The sequence below is a fragment of the Apteryx rowi genome, unplaced genomic scaffold, assembly GCF_003343035.1.
Source record: "Apteryx rowi isolate R43461 unplaced genomic scaffold, aptRow1 scaffold_360, whole genome shotgun sequence".
NCBI lineage: Eukaryota > Metazoa > Chordata > Aves > Apterygiformes > Apterygidae > Apteryx > Apteryx rowi.
In genome coordinates, this window is record NW_020450086.1 from 333,779 (window position 1) to 348,796 (window position 15,018).

Consider the following 15,018-nt stretch of genomic DNA (forward strand, 5'->3'; position numbering starts at 1 on the left):
ATCCAGTACAGCGGTGGGTAGCTACTACCCGCTTCCTGAGCTTTTTTGCAGCTCCTCTGCAAAAGTGAAGGGCCCTCGAAGCCTGCGGGTTCGGTGTCGCTGGAGGCAGCTGGTGTTTCTGGGCAAAGATCTGTCCGTTCTTGCTGGCTTGGCAGGGCTCATGGATCCAGCCTTTACCCAGTTCTGAAATGTAAAAGCTGCGAAGGCCATTTTCTTTCTCAGGTGGCATTGTTGAAGGTCCTGAAAATGCCTCCGACCAGGAAGTATGCCTGTAGCTCTTAACTGTCTGAATTATGAACCCTTGAACATACTGAAGGGAGCCTTGCGCTGATTGCAAGATTCATATCTATTTAGGTCCATATTTACATGGTCTTTAAGGGAGGTTTGCAAAGCCAGAGGCAGCGGCAGCCTCCTTGTTCATCTCTCTTAGTTCCAACCTTACTTAACTGTCTGCCCTTCTGAGGCACTAAATGCTCCCCCTGCTATGTTTCCTCTGGATATCTCCTAGTGATCTTTGTGGAAGCGGTGGGGAAAAATGCTGAGGAGAGAAAAGGATGTGATCCTGGCTCTGCCATAAGTTCATGGGGTATGGGGGCCTGCTCTGAAAACGTAGTTGCTGGTGGTTTGGACCTGGACAGGCTCCTGCCTTTTGATACTTTTTTTACTGCTGTTGGTCTTAACACTTGGTTTAAAAAAGAGGGAAATAAAATCTATGTGCTAATATTGACCAAACTGTTAATATTTTACAGAACTAGTGCGAGTCTTGCTAGGTGTAGAAAATCCATGTCTTTTCCAAGGGCAAATCTGCTGGCACTGAGCTTAGTGGAGATGCTAAATCTCTTGAATATCCAGGTCAATTAATCATTTATTTTGAATTGACTTGCTCTTGCTTGAAATCTCATTTTCAAAAACTTCAACTGGTTTGTTTATGTGCTTTTTTTTTTTTTTAACCCTGATTCCCCCCAAAACAGGTCTCTAGTTTCCAGGCCAAAAATGTGCAGTATCTTGATGCTTAGGAATGTTAAGCCGGGTTTAAATTTGCTGTGAGGAGAAGTGGTGGTCTTGATCATTCCAGCAGAAGCCTCCGCAATTGGGCAGCCAGCCCAGTTTCTCTCTTTCTCTCTCTCTCTCTCTCTCTCTCTCTCTTCTCACCATCCCTCCCAATTTCTCTTTCAGTTGTCCAAAGTAATTGTGCCTTTAAAATAAGTCTAAAGTATGTCCAAAAGAGAAGACTGTTTACATAGTAAGATAGCAGCAATCTTGCTCAAGAGTAGGATTGCTTGTGCCGTCCTTGTCTCTTCAGTCATWTGAGAGAAATTATTGTGTTCTATTAACTAGCCATGTTGATTGGAGAAATTCTGTAACGCACATAGGGTTAACACATTTCCAAATATCCTGGATATTTGCCTCAGCAGGTATATTCCCCATCTGCTTCAGGCAAGTGCATCACCTGCTCTTGGTTGATTCAGTGCCATTAGGAATAGGGAATAGTGGAATAATGAAATAAACGGTGTAAGTATCCTTCCTAATGCCATTTTGCAGTGAATTGAGCCCTGAGAATTTGGTGACCTGCCTGGTCTATATTATAAAAGGGTCAGATTGTTTTTGTAGGCCACTTTCCTGTACAGATTGCACTGCACACCACTTTGTCCTTTGCCACCTGTGGTGGGATTGGACAGAGCTCCTGTTTTATCTTTCTGTCACATGAGTGTCTTGCAGGAGAGTCCTTGGGGGCTTGCTTCTTSGTTGGAGCTGGTACAGAGTCACCAAGGCTGCTTAGGCTCTTTGGTATAAGATATTTTTGGGGCGGGGGGAAGCTTTGTATAGTTTGATTCCTGAGTGTGTGTGTTGTCTTAATGTCAATGCCAGACCGATTTTTGCCTGTGTGAACTTTGTTACTGTAATTCAGATGTCATGTAATAGAACCAAATGCTTCAAACCATGAAGAATGTAATGTGAAAGTCACTTTGTAATCACAAAATTAAGAAATTCTGCCTGACCAGTGCAACAGGAAATCTTTCTCCATGAATTTCTGTTGTGCCAGTGGAGAGTTGCGTAGCTATAAATACCTCACAGTATGGAAAGGGTGATGGTTAGTTCACTTGCTTTGTCCCCTGATGGCTGTGAGATGTGTACTTGAAGGCTTCAGGCTTGGATACAGCCTGGAACATGTTGCCCAAAGAGGCTGTGTAGTCTCCATCCTTGGAGATATTCAAAAGCCGTCTGCACGTGGTTGTGGGCAACCTGCTCCAGGTGACCCTGCTGGAGCAGGGGGTTGGACTAGATGATCTCCAGAGGCCCCTTCCAGCCTCAACCCTTCTGTGATTCCCTGATACCCTGCTAGTACTGCCTGACAGCTGCTTGCCCAGGGCGCACCTACTGCTGTAGCTCCCCGTTACCCTGCTCTCCTTGGGCTTCCTGTTGTATAGGATACTGGGCAAATCAGTAAACATCTGTGGGTGTCTCTATTCCTCTTTGTCTGCTAAAACCACATTTCTCTCACTATTGTCCCCTCCATTTGTTGAGAAAACAGCTGGACTTTGATCTTTTTTGTACAGTCTTGGAGTGGTAAATATTAGTCATGACTGAAGTTGGTATGCAGTCACCTACATGGAGCTGGATCAGTTGAATGCCTAAACACGTAATGAGTGCTATTCCAAGCTTTAACTGGCTTTTTTAATATGAGTTTGTGTGTGTGTGTCTTTTTTTTCCCCTCTCCCCCCTGCCCTGTTTCTGTGTTGCAGCGTTCAGCAGTGACAGCATCGCTGAGTTATCCCTGCAATATTTCTGTAGGCGCTAACTGGGCACGTGCGCTCCAGTTGCAGCCCCTGCACATGCAGTCCCCTGCCGCTTTTCACACTTCTGAGGTGCTGGGAAAAGTGAGGATTCTACATAATATTTATGTTGTATGTACATTTTTCAAAAAACCATCATTTCTTTTGGAGGAACATAAAGTGGAAATGATTGCTGTTATGGAGGAAAAGCACAGAAAATATGTAGTGCTTACAGTCACTCTTGTGTGATGTTTTAGAAATTAAGTTTTACTTGTTGGTGCCCTCTTTAAACTACTATGTCAAGTTGAAAAGTGATTTCTGATTTGAAGATAACAGGTGCAGCACAGTGTGACTTAACAGTGAAGAAACAGAGATGTTTGATGGTATTTTCAATGTTGCATTAAGTCTTTTGTAGCTCTGACTTTAAAAACGAAAAACCATTGAGTAATGTAATAGGATTCCAGGATTTGGGCCCTTTGGGTGTGTTTGTGTTGCAGTGCGGCCGTATGCATGGTAGTCATGAAGGTCCCGGCCCAGGTGCTGCTCTGCTTAGCTCTGTTGTGCTTCCTCGGAAAGGTGTTGGTACATAGAGATACAGCTTTGAAAATTAACGTGAGGGCTTTGCTAAAGGGCTGAGAGACAAATGATTCGAGAGCTTGTAGAGTTTGTGAAGGAAGCAGAGCAGTGCTACCGGGCAGCGCTCGTGAGGCTGGTAACCCAGCTCTTGAACCGTGCATGTCTGCAGAAGTATGGGGAAAGCCTTAAGGTCCATGCAGTGAACTTCTTGCTTCTCCTTTTGGAGCTTGAACACACAGCCACAGGATTAAATGGGATTTGCTTCATAGCTTTTCATTACTAAATAGCCTCTTTTTTTGTTTTAGATCTCTGAAGTGTATAGGATGTTAAAAATAAGAGTATTGTTCCTTCTGCCTTTATACTTTAAAAGCAGTTAGCATATAGCTTATTTTCAGAGAACATATGCAGATAATCCAAGAAGCTTCAGCAAATAACAGCCAAGTGTTTGTGTGATTTTTAAAAAAAGCCAAGCAAATCCCATTCTGTTACCATCTTGTTAGTAATAATGTATTGCTAATGTCTTAAAAGCCTCTTTGCCCCAGATAGGCACCGCAGAATGAGGAGATTCTGTTACCGCTTTTCTTCACAATCTTTTCAAGGTTGTGCAAATGACTTTCATTAAGTTTCCACACAATAGCCCAAGGCTTTGGAGGAAGGACTAGGCTAGAAACTCATCACGCTTATTCCCATATGTTACGTTCATTTAAACAGGACAGTTTCCAAAACACAGGGGCAATTGAAATCTAATAGGCATTTTTAATGTTGAAAATCTTGGTCATATTTAAGCATTTTTAACTGTTAAAAGATATTATCTGTGAAGAGATTAATGAGCAATAAGTAAACTATGTTGGATCCAGGCTTGCAGAATGCAGTTTAACTACTTCAGGTTTCAGCCCACTCATCTTAATTACTGGGTTACTGAATGTTTTCTCTGTTTGGGGGGGGCGCGTAGGAGAAGCATGTGCATTTATACAATGAACAGTGAATGAAGTTTGGGAATACTACATTTGTGTTGCCTAAACAATCACACTTTAGATTACCCACTGCCTTAATTTCCTTTCAAGAAAATTGTAGATAGGTCCTGCTATCGCTTACACTTGATTACTTCATTGTTAACTTCCCCTATGTGATTTAGCATGCACAAGCTTAATTATTCTTTTCTGGCCTAGGGAGAGATTTCCTTCCAATAATTACCTTCACTGCCCTTTACCCTTCTGCACATTAGTTTGTTTGGAGAAACCGAGTTGCTTGGTAAGCAATTCCAAACAAGGCAGTGCCCGAAGCTGTCTTGGAAACATAATTTATACCTTTACACAGTACGTTAAGCTTCAGTTCACTGAAACCCGACTACTAGATGTGTTGAATTAGCAAGCTCGAAACACTTCTCTCTTAACTAAAGGCAGTAGGAATTCAACATGAAAGCATCAGCCTGCACTACACTTTCATACTGCAGTGGGATGCTAGAGGTAGAAAGAAATGGAAATTTAGATTAGCAAATAACTGTCAAATTAATGGATGTTTCTTTTAACAAGTATTGCAGCTATTGGTTAGTCATATGCTGTTTAGGTCAAGAAAGATCAACTTTCTGAGATGAATAGTGCTGCCAGACTGCCCGCTCCTGTGATAACAAAGAAATATATATGTAATTTTGGGGATGTTTCTCAGGATTATATCTCTCTGATTATTCCTCATACTGTTCTTCCCAGTACATAGTATGGAGAAAAAATGGAAAATATGAATGGTAAAGACCAATGTCAATATAACAGATAATTTCTTTGTTAAAATCTTTTTATTTTAAGTCATTGGTAATTACAGGAGGTATGGCCCATTGATCATTTCTTGGAGTGTGTGGTATAGAATTAGTTCTTATAACTTTGTCTTCTGCAGTTTATTTTAATCTGTTTGCTATTAAAATATAGTCTGATATGTCAAAGGGATGAGGATGCTTCCTTCTCTACCATGTTTACTGTAAATAGTCCCTACATTATTGTAAGTACTTTGTGGTAAATACAATGAAATGTAGCAAAAGGCTCTGTTTGTGTTGGACCCCTGGATATACAGTGCCCTTTTTAAGATGGGATAATTAGTTCACTCTACTACTAATTTTACAGTAAATAAATATATTTGTTAAACTATCTTCATAAATATAGAAAAATAAACTGTTTTCAACATGAGAAATATATTTCTTTTTTGCATTCTTCCTTCATTATCTCCTGATGTTTGTTTAAAAGCAGACAAGAACAAAGTGTTCATGTTTTAAACATTTACTCGTTTTTTATTTTTAAATAATCTTTTAAATTTTTAATCTCTGATCAGCTGAAGTTTTACTTGTTCTGCTTCTAAAAGTTAAAATAAATTACTACAGTACCCCGTAGTGTGCTACATCATTTGCTACACTTTACATTTTTTAGGTTTGATAGTGATTCTAAGATGTGCCTGTATTTATTGTGGGATCTGACAAGCTAATTGCAGGGCACTACTTCATTTCTGATTACGAGTTTTTATAACATGTAAATATTGATGTTAAATAGGCGTATTCTCCTCAAAAATTAAAAGAGGATATGGCTTACCAGTCTCAATAAAATCTTTTCCACCCTCAACTTTCAGGGGGTTAATTTTAGTATCATTTCACAGTTTTGCTAGTCATAGATTGGAAAGAGTGATCTAATGTGATGTGTTATGTATGTAACTATATTGGTGATGGTAAATGATGAAATCTGTACTGGGGAAACCAGTGTGTTGGTAGCACTGAGGTGTCCATATTAAGAGTAGGCTTTGAGCTGCATGACAAGTTTTACTGGTTCCAATTTACTGATTTAGTAAAACCCATAAAGTCTTTCAAGGCAGAAGAAACTGGACTTCTCTGAAATAAGTGAAAACAAGGAAAACAAGATCTTTTTATTAAGGGAGCCTAGGAGGGCTGTTCTTTGTCCACCTTGCATCCATTAAAGTTGCATCTTCACTGCAACATAGGAGGTGAACATTTTTACTTAAAAATACTCGTCATTACATCTTCCATGTGTTGGGGTTTATGTTGACCAGAGGCCTTGACATAAGAACTACTATGTGTTCCTTTGCTGATAGGATAGCTATTACGAGGTAAAAATACGCCCATGGTTTTTATGTGGAGAAAGCTAAAGAAACAAGGGTTCACAAGGGCTGTCTTCTTTTTGCAATTCGTCTGTAAAATCCATATTGCCAGGAAGATGCGTGTACAGTTTATGTCTACACGCATGCCAGCAATACAGATGTTACTTGATTGCCTTTTGTGGGTCTTTCTTTTCCATCGCACATGTATTGGATGTGTTTATTTAAAAATTGATCCTGTGTACATGATTAAACTTGACAAGCCTTAATCTCTGTTGCTAAGAGCGTGGGCTGGATGGTTAACGTGGTAGGTCGTTGTTTTTCATGTAAGTACCTGTAATGCTCTATTTGTATTAAGAATGCTGTTTTTCTTTTGACAATTTAGTGATTAAAATCTACTCAGTTTTAAATAGATGTAGTCCTGTAAATTTTGAACAATGTTAAGCTGAAGAGAAAACTTACTATTAATTTACTTGAAAAGATTAATAAGTGCTCCTTTGACCCCATTGATTTATAATGGCAAATGATGGCTATCAATTTTATTTATTTATTTATTTTGGCTCAGGGTTTCTTTGAAGATTTCAGTTGCCTTTAGAGAATGTTCTTAAAAAAAAAACAAAACTAGAAAGTGTGCTAACTCTTCTTACTTCTTTCCATACTTGTGTGAGCAATGGTAAGTATTATTAATTTTTATTCATATTAAGGGAGAATCCAGAAATCCAGAGCTGTGCTATTAAATTTGGTTGGCACAACTAGCCAGTTTGGGATATGATTGGTAACCAGCAAGTTAGGCTGGCATCTGATGTACGGCAGCTGTACCAGCAAAGCTCTTCCTCTGCTGTTCAGCTCATTTTGCTTGGGAAAGTGGAGCAGAAATGGGCGGCAGGAGGGAGGACGACACTGTTCTGGTAAAGGAGCAGCTTTCCTGATGAAAGCTGCTTGTATGCAAGGAGATGTCCTTTGCCAAGCTCTGTAACTGCTGCCACGCTTCCCCTGGCAAAGCGCTCCTTTTTTAGACCTTAGCTGCTTAAGTACCGAAATCTTTGTCTTGCATGTTGAACATGCACCCAGTGAGAGCAAGCCTCATCACTTGCATGCTAGGTGTTTTACTTGTAGGTATGGTTTTTTTTTTTTTCTTTTTTAACACTGTGTTGCAGTAGCTCATGTTAGTTCCAGTAAGAATTTCTGTTACTTTGCTGTGCTATATAACACGTAGAAACATAATTTGGGCTGTTCTGGTGTTTGTTTTGAAGTGTCTTCTATCAAATGCTCTTGTGAAACATTGTTATCAGCACAGTATGAATTTGGGTTGTAATTTATGTATTGGATGTACTTAGGATGACAATTGATGTGCCACTTCATGAATTTAAATTATTTTGCCCTTGTTGCTCTTTCCTGCTAATGAGGGATTCCTCTTGAGCTGCTCTGGCAAATAATCGCAGCCGCTGTCCGTAGTGTAACAGCACCGGGGAGCAAACTCCTGCGTCGTCAGTGGYGGAGCTCTGCCAGGCTCAGGGGTACCGTGTGCCCGATATGGGCCTGCGGCCAGGCTTTCCAAACCTGTGGGCCTGGAGTTAGGCCTTCGCATCAGAGCCACCTAATGTCGCCTTGTGCTAAAAGGAAACAAGAAGGCTGTGTAGGGCAGATGAGAGTCATATATTATTTGTTGGGGCCCTAAGGATAAGACTAGAAGAGATTTTGCTCTATAACACCTAATTAGGCAGTCTGTTGGGTTTTTTTGTTTTTTTGTATTTTTTTAAAAAGCAAAATCACTGAGCCCTGCTGCTAGCTTACAGTTCCTGAAAGACAAATTACTTTCTTGACTATTGTAAATGTAGACAGAAGCAGCTAATTTTGGGGTACATTTATTTTAAAAAAAAATCATTTTCTGAACTGATTTTTACCTATTTTATACTGATTTTATACCATTTTGCCTAGATGCGATGAAATCTTTAAAACCTGTGATACTTTTCAACAAATGTCTGCTGGATATGTATGTAATACTGAGAGGAGAATTTTAAACCGTTGGTCCTTTTATTAGTTCAGATTGGCGTTAGTAATAAAAATGCCTTTGTTCTGTTCCCGCTTCGCTTGTGTGTGTGTGTCGGGGGGGGGGGGTTGTCAGTTAAAAAAAATATATTGTTCCTGTTTTCCTGCTAGGGAGCAAGCGTTTTGAAGATTACCAGAACCTCAGACTGTCCTGTGCTTCCTTGATATGAAGACGCCCACTGACAGTGGTTTTGGTAGTTTTGGGCTGTGTCTCCTGTCGGTCGGGCAGCCTGCTGCAGGGAAGGGGCCCCTAGGCTGCGCGCTTGCAAGCCGGTGGAGAGGGCCCTGCGCGGGAGGGCTTGGAAGCGAGGGCGGGATGCGGGATGACGGCCGCGTTAGGCGTTTGCTCTGCCTGCTCCTCGCCTCCCTCCCCTGCCCCTCGTCACCACGCTCGCTTGGTGCCCTACCAGAAAAGCTGCCGCGCTCGCTTGTCGCTCGGGCTGTCCTGGAGGGGAGAAGGACCAGGCGACTAGGTAGCCTAGACTTATGGGGATAATAATTTATTGGTGCTTTCTTCAAACTGCTTTGTTCCCTACTTGTAATTGGAGGGGGATATTCCGTAAGAGAGGAGTTGCTGCTGTTTGCTTGAATACTGTAAATTTCTGTAGCTATGAATGGTTAAGAGGGAATTTCTGTTGAACAGAGACTGCCTGCACTGCTGAGAAGCCATGTCCTGCCTAATGTGCAGACGCTTGCGTTACATCAGTTCAGTTGTAAATACCTAAATAAAACTTACCTGCATGTGTATTAAATAGAAGCACATATGCAACTGTATGTGAAGCCACTAAAAACAGCACGGCGTACCTTAGCAGTTAGAAGTACTGGTTTTCAAACAGTACCAGTGCATCATGTTCAGTCTCAACAAATTAGTTGCCTGCATTACCAAGTGCTTTCTCAGCTGTCTGCTTCAGGATGCCGAGGGATGTTTCATCAACATGCATACCAGTTGCCTTCATTTTGGGAGCCGCTGGCTTGTGATGGATGTGGGTGAGAAGTTTTAGTTATGTCAGATTTATGGCTGCCTGTATTTTTTTCTTAAAATGGCAAGGAACGTACTGCAAAGAGAGGACACTGTAAACCTCAGCCTCTTTTTACTGATGATAATATTTAAAAGCTAAAATGCAACAGTATTTCATTTGTGAATACATGGAAATTGTGTATACTGCTTAATGTGTTTCAGAAATCCCTGTTACTTTTCTTCCTTAAATACAAGAAAACAGGCGTGTAATGCCTCATTGAAAGAAGCCTGTAGGGGTGCTTTGTGAGGGTCTTAATTAAGGGCTTTGAAAGACTAAACAAAAGGAAAAAGAAAATGCTACAGGGTTATTGTTATTCCAGCCCATTGGCTCGACTAGCTGACCATCCATTGGTGCAATCTGTCCATTTGGGAACTCAATGACACTTTTGTTCGTGGTTAACAGAGGTGAAAGAAGCCAATTATTGGCTGTCTTTTCCATAGGACAGCTGCAGACGGGTTTGACTGCAGGCAAATATGGACTTTTCTACCACAAGGATGGTTGTGATGACAGTTATTTTTGTGGAATTGTATGAAAGAAAACAGATTCTTTTTTTTTTCCCCCCTCCAGTGACTTGTGTAGATGTTTATTGAAAACTACTGTGAATGTGTTGGCTTGGAATGGGATTGTGTAAATGGTCGGATTCCCTGTGCTAACAGCATACTCACATACTCAGCTTTTTTGTGTGTGAAGGTGATTTTTTTTTTTTTTGTAATTGCAGTTAATTTTAACTATTGGGTTTTTTTAATTGGTGTGCAGCATGCATTAACCCTCTTATGGCTGCCAGCTCATGCTGTGCTAGCTACTTTGTGTGTTGTACTTACTGAAGGACAGCATGTGCAGGTTAGCAGGAAGCCTTAGAACTACGAAATAAATGTGTGTATAGAATTAGAGACCCCAAAAAGCATCTGTGTGCCTGAAACTTGTCCCTCTTTCCCCACAGCTCTATCAATTGGTCCAGTAAATTATCTTTACCTACAACCCTTGCTTTAATAACTCAAAACTTTTCTTCCTTTCCACCAAAATTTCTTTGTTTAATTGTGTAGTTGTAGTTTGAATGCCTGAAAGACTCAGTTGATGAAGAATCAGGTTCACTGTTTTGATACCAGAAGAGTCTTCAATTGGGGGCTAATTTTGATTAAAGACCCATGTCTTATTCAGAGTTATCCATCTTAATTTGATACACTGAAAAATGTCTTAGCACGTTAGCTTCTCAGTAGGCATGTCAATGATTACTGTAGGTTGTTTGTGGCAGCCTCTCTGCATAGCTGTCTAAAATCTGCACTTAGGCATGGTTTATAGTAATGTAAAAGAAGGCCATGTTCCTGATCTTATATGGCTTTATGCTGCTGGTGAAAGGAGAGTCTGCCTTTTGTCCTCTGTCTTTTGAAGGTGAAAGCAAAATGAGGTCATTCATTGTGCATCTCTCAGTGCATAAAGAAGAGTTTTTATGCTTTCAGTTGGATTGTATAAAGGAAAATAATCAGTCTGGATGAAGAGAATTTTTAATAGGTGGCTTGTTACCTGCAGGTTTGACTGCTCTTACCGGGTTCTGCTCTATTGCCAACACACAGACTGAAGTTATAGTTACTCCCCCGTGGACTTAACACTTCACATACAGCCTCACTTCAGCCTTCTGGCAGTGCCTGAGGATGCAGCGCTCGGAGCGTTTGTCACCTGTTGGCTGGTGTCAGCAGTAGGGCTGTACCTCTGCCAGGTTCCCAAAGCTGTCTGAGATGATGCGTACGTGAGCAGCCCTGCGAGGCTGGTTGTGCCGTGTTGGCAGGGATGGCTGTACATGCAGGTGTTCTGCGAATTAAAAAGGGTGACTGTCTTTTTTCAGTCTAGGGGCCTAGCTAGCCTTTTGGTAGCCTTTTAGAGGGAGTGATTAAACAGCAGGATTGTCAGTGAAACAACTTCTTGTAGTCTTAAGCTCCAGCAAGCAGTGACGCCTAGGTGTGAAACATTGCTCTGCATGGTGGGAGGCTGGGGGAGAGTTGTTCGTGTTGTTCAGGATACGGCTGTGTTCTCGAAGCCTGAATGTTACTTATACAAGAAGTAGAATTAGTCTGTGTGTCATTTGGGAGAGAGGAACAGTTTGTGGAGAAATTGGAAAAGCAGTGGAATACTAACTTCTATTTTTGCCCCAATGTTTGTAACACCAGGTAGGTTTTACTGCAGATTTTGGGGTAGAAAACCCACCATTATGTATGCAAACTACAACAGGCACTGCTGTTACTGTAGTTACTGGATTTTGATACAGATCACCTTCCTTTGAGAAGGTAGCAAATGCAGTTTGAAAGGAATTATTAAAAGCTACATAACTTTGACCCCCGAGGAGYTGTCCTTGCTCACTGAGGAGCTGTGGTTGTTCACAAGAAGACAAAGCATACGTGAAGCTTTACCTCTTGAAATGAGGTGTTCTGTGTTTAGTCAGACAAGAACAAAATAGTTCCTGATGCTTTCTTTATATAAGAAAAAGATGAAATTAGGTTGAAATACTTGTTCGAAGTCCTTGTTCCATTACTGTCCTGTTGAAGTAGAAGCAGAATGTATAACTCTTCCCTAAGTGTCCTGCCAGACATTTTGTGCAGCCTTCATTTTGATTCCTATTTAAGGTTCATTGCAAAGTAAGAGTGGATGTTCAAGCCATGTTTTCATATGTGTAAGGAACTTGGCCACACATCTCAAATTAAGGGGAATGTAGCAGAAATGAGCATATTTCAAAATGACTGGAAGCTCTTAAGTAGCTAGTGACGTTTGGATTTAGCCACGTGTCTTATCAGTATGCAACAACCCTCACTTTGCTGTTCGTTGAATGTACAGTTTCCTGACTGACACATAAGAGTTGTATATTAACACACATGAATGCTGCTATGCTGGAAACTTCAGAAAACTTTAGGCAGGCTTTAATCCTTCAAATGCCTTAAACTGGAAATTACTCTCCTGTTAAACAACTATGCAATAATTGGTGACCAGAAATTTTCAAATCCTCTTATCAAAACTATCTTGCTCATGCTTCATCAGCTACTTTAAAATACCTTGAAAATTGCTATATAAAAGCATGTTTGGTTCTATAAAGGCAGTTGTAGGTGCTGCCATGAAATCTGTTTTGACACTACAAAGCAATATTGTGTGCTTTTGGTTTTCCCACAGTATAAAGATAATTGTAATGTTGTATTGCAATAAAAGCTTTTTTGCCAGAAATAATTTTTAGTCTCATCTAAGTTATATGTAAGTGAAAAAATTCTTAAATGCTAAAGCTATTGCGTGTATGTTTGGAGAGTGAAAGAAATGTTTACATTTTGTGTTCTGGCTTAGCGGTATCAGTGACTGTGTTCATATACTTTACTTTTTTTTTCTGTAGTCTTCTAAAAATGTAGGGCTTGCACAGACTTTAGAGGCTCAGATTGCTTTCTAAACATTGGGTGGGACAGACTAGGAGACCAAAATAAACTAGAAGAAAATGAATAAAATTCAAAATACAGTTACTAAGGTTAGCATTTTAATGAAACTGGGTTTGTAGCTGTTCATATTCTCTCTTTGCAACAGAATGAAAATACTACAGAGGACTTTTATATAAATATATATGCATATAATGATAGCACTGCTTTTCTATCAGCGTAAACAGGTTTAAGTGTTGGGCTCTGTCTGGACAGCTCAAAAACACCAGTGGCTTTATCCTCACAGTATTTCTCAGAGATGTGGAAAAGATTATTCTCCTTTTGAGTACGGCATCTGGGGCTTGGAAAGGGGAAGCAACCTGTCCAAACCCACAAGAGGAGTCTGTACTGGAGCAAGGAGCTGAGCTTGGGTGGATCTGTGTCCAGCGCCGTGACTAGGAGGATATCGTCCTTCTCCGAGGAGCAGGCGGTTTGAAATGTTTGTGGTAGTCAATGCTCTGTTGCTAGGCGGAGGGAGATGTGGTGTCCTTGGAGTCCAAAGGGCGAACTTAGCTCTGCACACCCTTTTTAGGCAGTTTAAATTTTATAGAATTGCCCTTGAAATTGTTACGTGGAATGAAATGTGTTGTACGTTCACGTAGGTATGAAATACGGATCTGAGATTGGAGGGGGAAAGGTGGGTGGGGGAAACAAATCTTAAACTTGTTAGATTACCTAGTCTGGTGGTGATCTTAGTATTTCAGCAGCGGTTGTTCACCAAAGTTTTTGATAAGTAAAAAATATTTGAGAACTTCAACAGTAATAGTGTGCAAAACCTTGACTTTGTCGTGTGTAAAGTGTCTGTATCAGTTTAGTAAAGTGTGCTTTAAATTAAAATTCTGTATGTCTTTAAGCTGGGGCTCACTTAAATACCTCATTAAAGAAAATACAAAGTTAAAGAGTCATTTAAGAATTACTTAGTTACCCACATGGTTGATGGTTAAATATGACTCAGAGATAGCAAGGACAGTTCTCGCAACTGCCGATACTTGCTTATTTTAACTTGGCTGCAAACAGCGTTAAACTGTATTTACTTAAAATATGACAAATATCTTTCAGTAAAACTTGTTTGGGGAATTTAGTGTTGATTTCATTGAAGGTGTAGCTACATGTTCTGTTTTCTTTTGGCAATAAGCTCACACTGTCGTCTCCTTCAGCACCTTTCCTCATGGCTGCTTCCATTTCAGTTGCTGCCCCCACAGTTGTGCTCATGTAACTCTCTGTGACGCCATGCTGTATAGAGGAAAGCTAACTTGATCTGGTTTAAAAAAAAGACAAAGAATGAAAAAAAACAGAAGTGTTTTTGTTTAAACCCTTATTATTATAATCATCTGATTACAGCATGCTGCCTATAAACAGTTGCACAGTGGAGGTGGTAAGTGGTGGGAATATAAGCCAACTTTCTTTGTCAGAAAGAAAACATATCGTGTAACTACACCCTGGAGGGTGTAGTAGGATGCAGCTTTGAATGTGTAACCTGTTGCTGCAGTCTCCTTTTCTCAATCACAAGACCTCAGTTGTCGAATTTACATGTGGAGACCTACGGAGTAAAAAAACCTTCCGCTTACCTTTACTGGCTTTTACAAATAGCCTCGAGTCTTTCCAACAAATAAGAGAGTGATAATAGATGGTTTAGATGCAGGTGTCTGGGCTGACATGCTCCCAGATTCAAGCCCCTTATCTGGAGAGGTGTTATCCCAGCCAGTTGGCAGGGATTATTGTTAAATGAGATTCAGGCATTACAAATATTCCTCATACTTTCCCATATCTAAAAAACATGTTAGTGAAATATTGAGTATCGATGATGTGAGAACAGCAATTTGATTACTTCTACCCAAAGATTGCACTGCCATGTTTACAGTCTGTATCAACTGCACATTTAAGCTGAGCTATGATACCTAGAAACAGTTGGGAGACTAGCTGGGAAGAGACTTCCTATTGCAAGCTGGATTAAGTGTAGAAGGCGCGCAATAGGCTAAATGGAAAACAGTGCATTGAGTTATTTGTTGGTTTATGATATAAATGTTCTTCAGAATATGTACCATAGGGAGAATTGAGAAGTTGTACAAGTAA

At 40.4% G+C, this 15,018-nt stretch overlaps 1 protein-coding gene across 2 annotated transcripts in view; it reads left to right on the top strand.

Moving 5' to 3' along the window:
- The first annotated feature begins 8,886 nt into the window (after window positions 1-8,886).
- Window positions 8,887-15,018, top strand: part of LGR4 (leucine rich repeat containing G protein-coupled receptor 4) — a 64,452-nt gene continuing 58,320 nt past the window's right edge. For both annotated transcript variants that reach the window (XM_026073114.1, XM_026073115.1), the window contains exon 1: window positions 8,887-8,959. The gene's annotated coding sequence lies outside the window, so the exon portion shown is untranslated. The remainder of the gene's footprint in view (window positions 8,960-15,018) is intronic.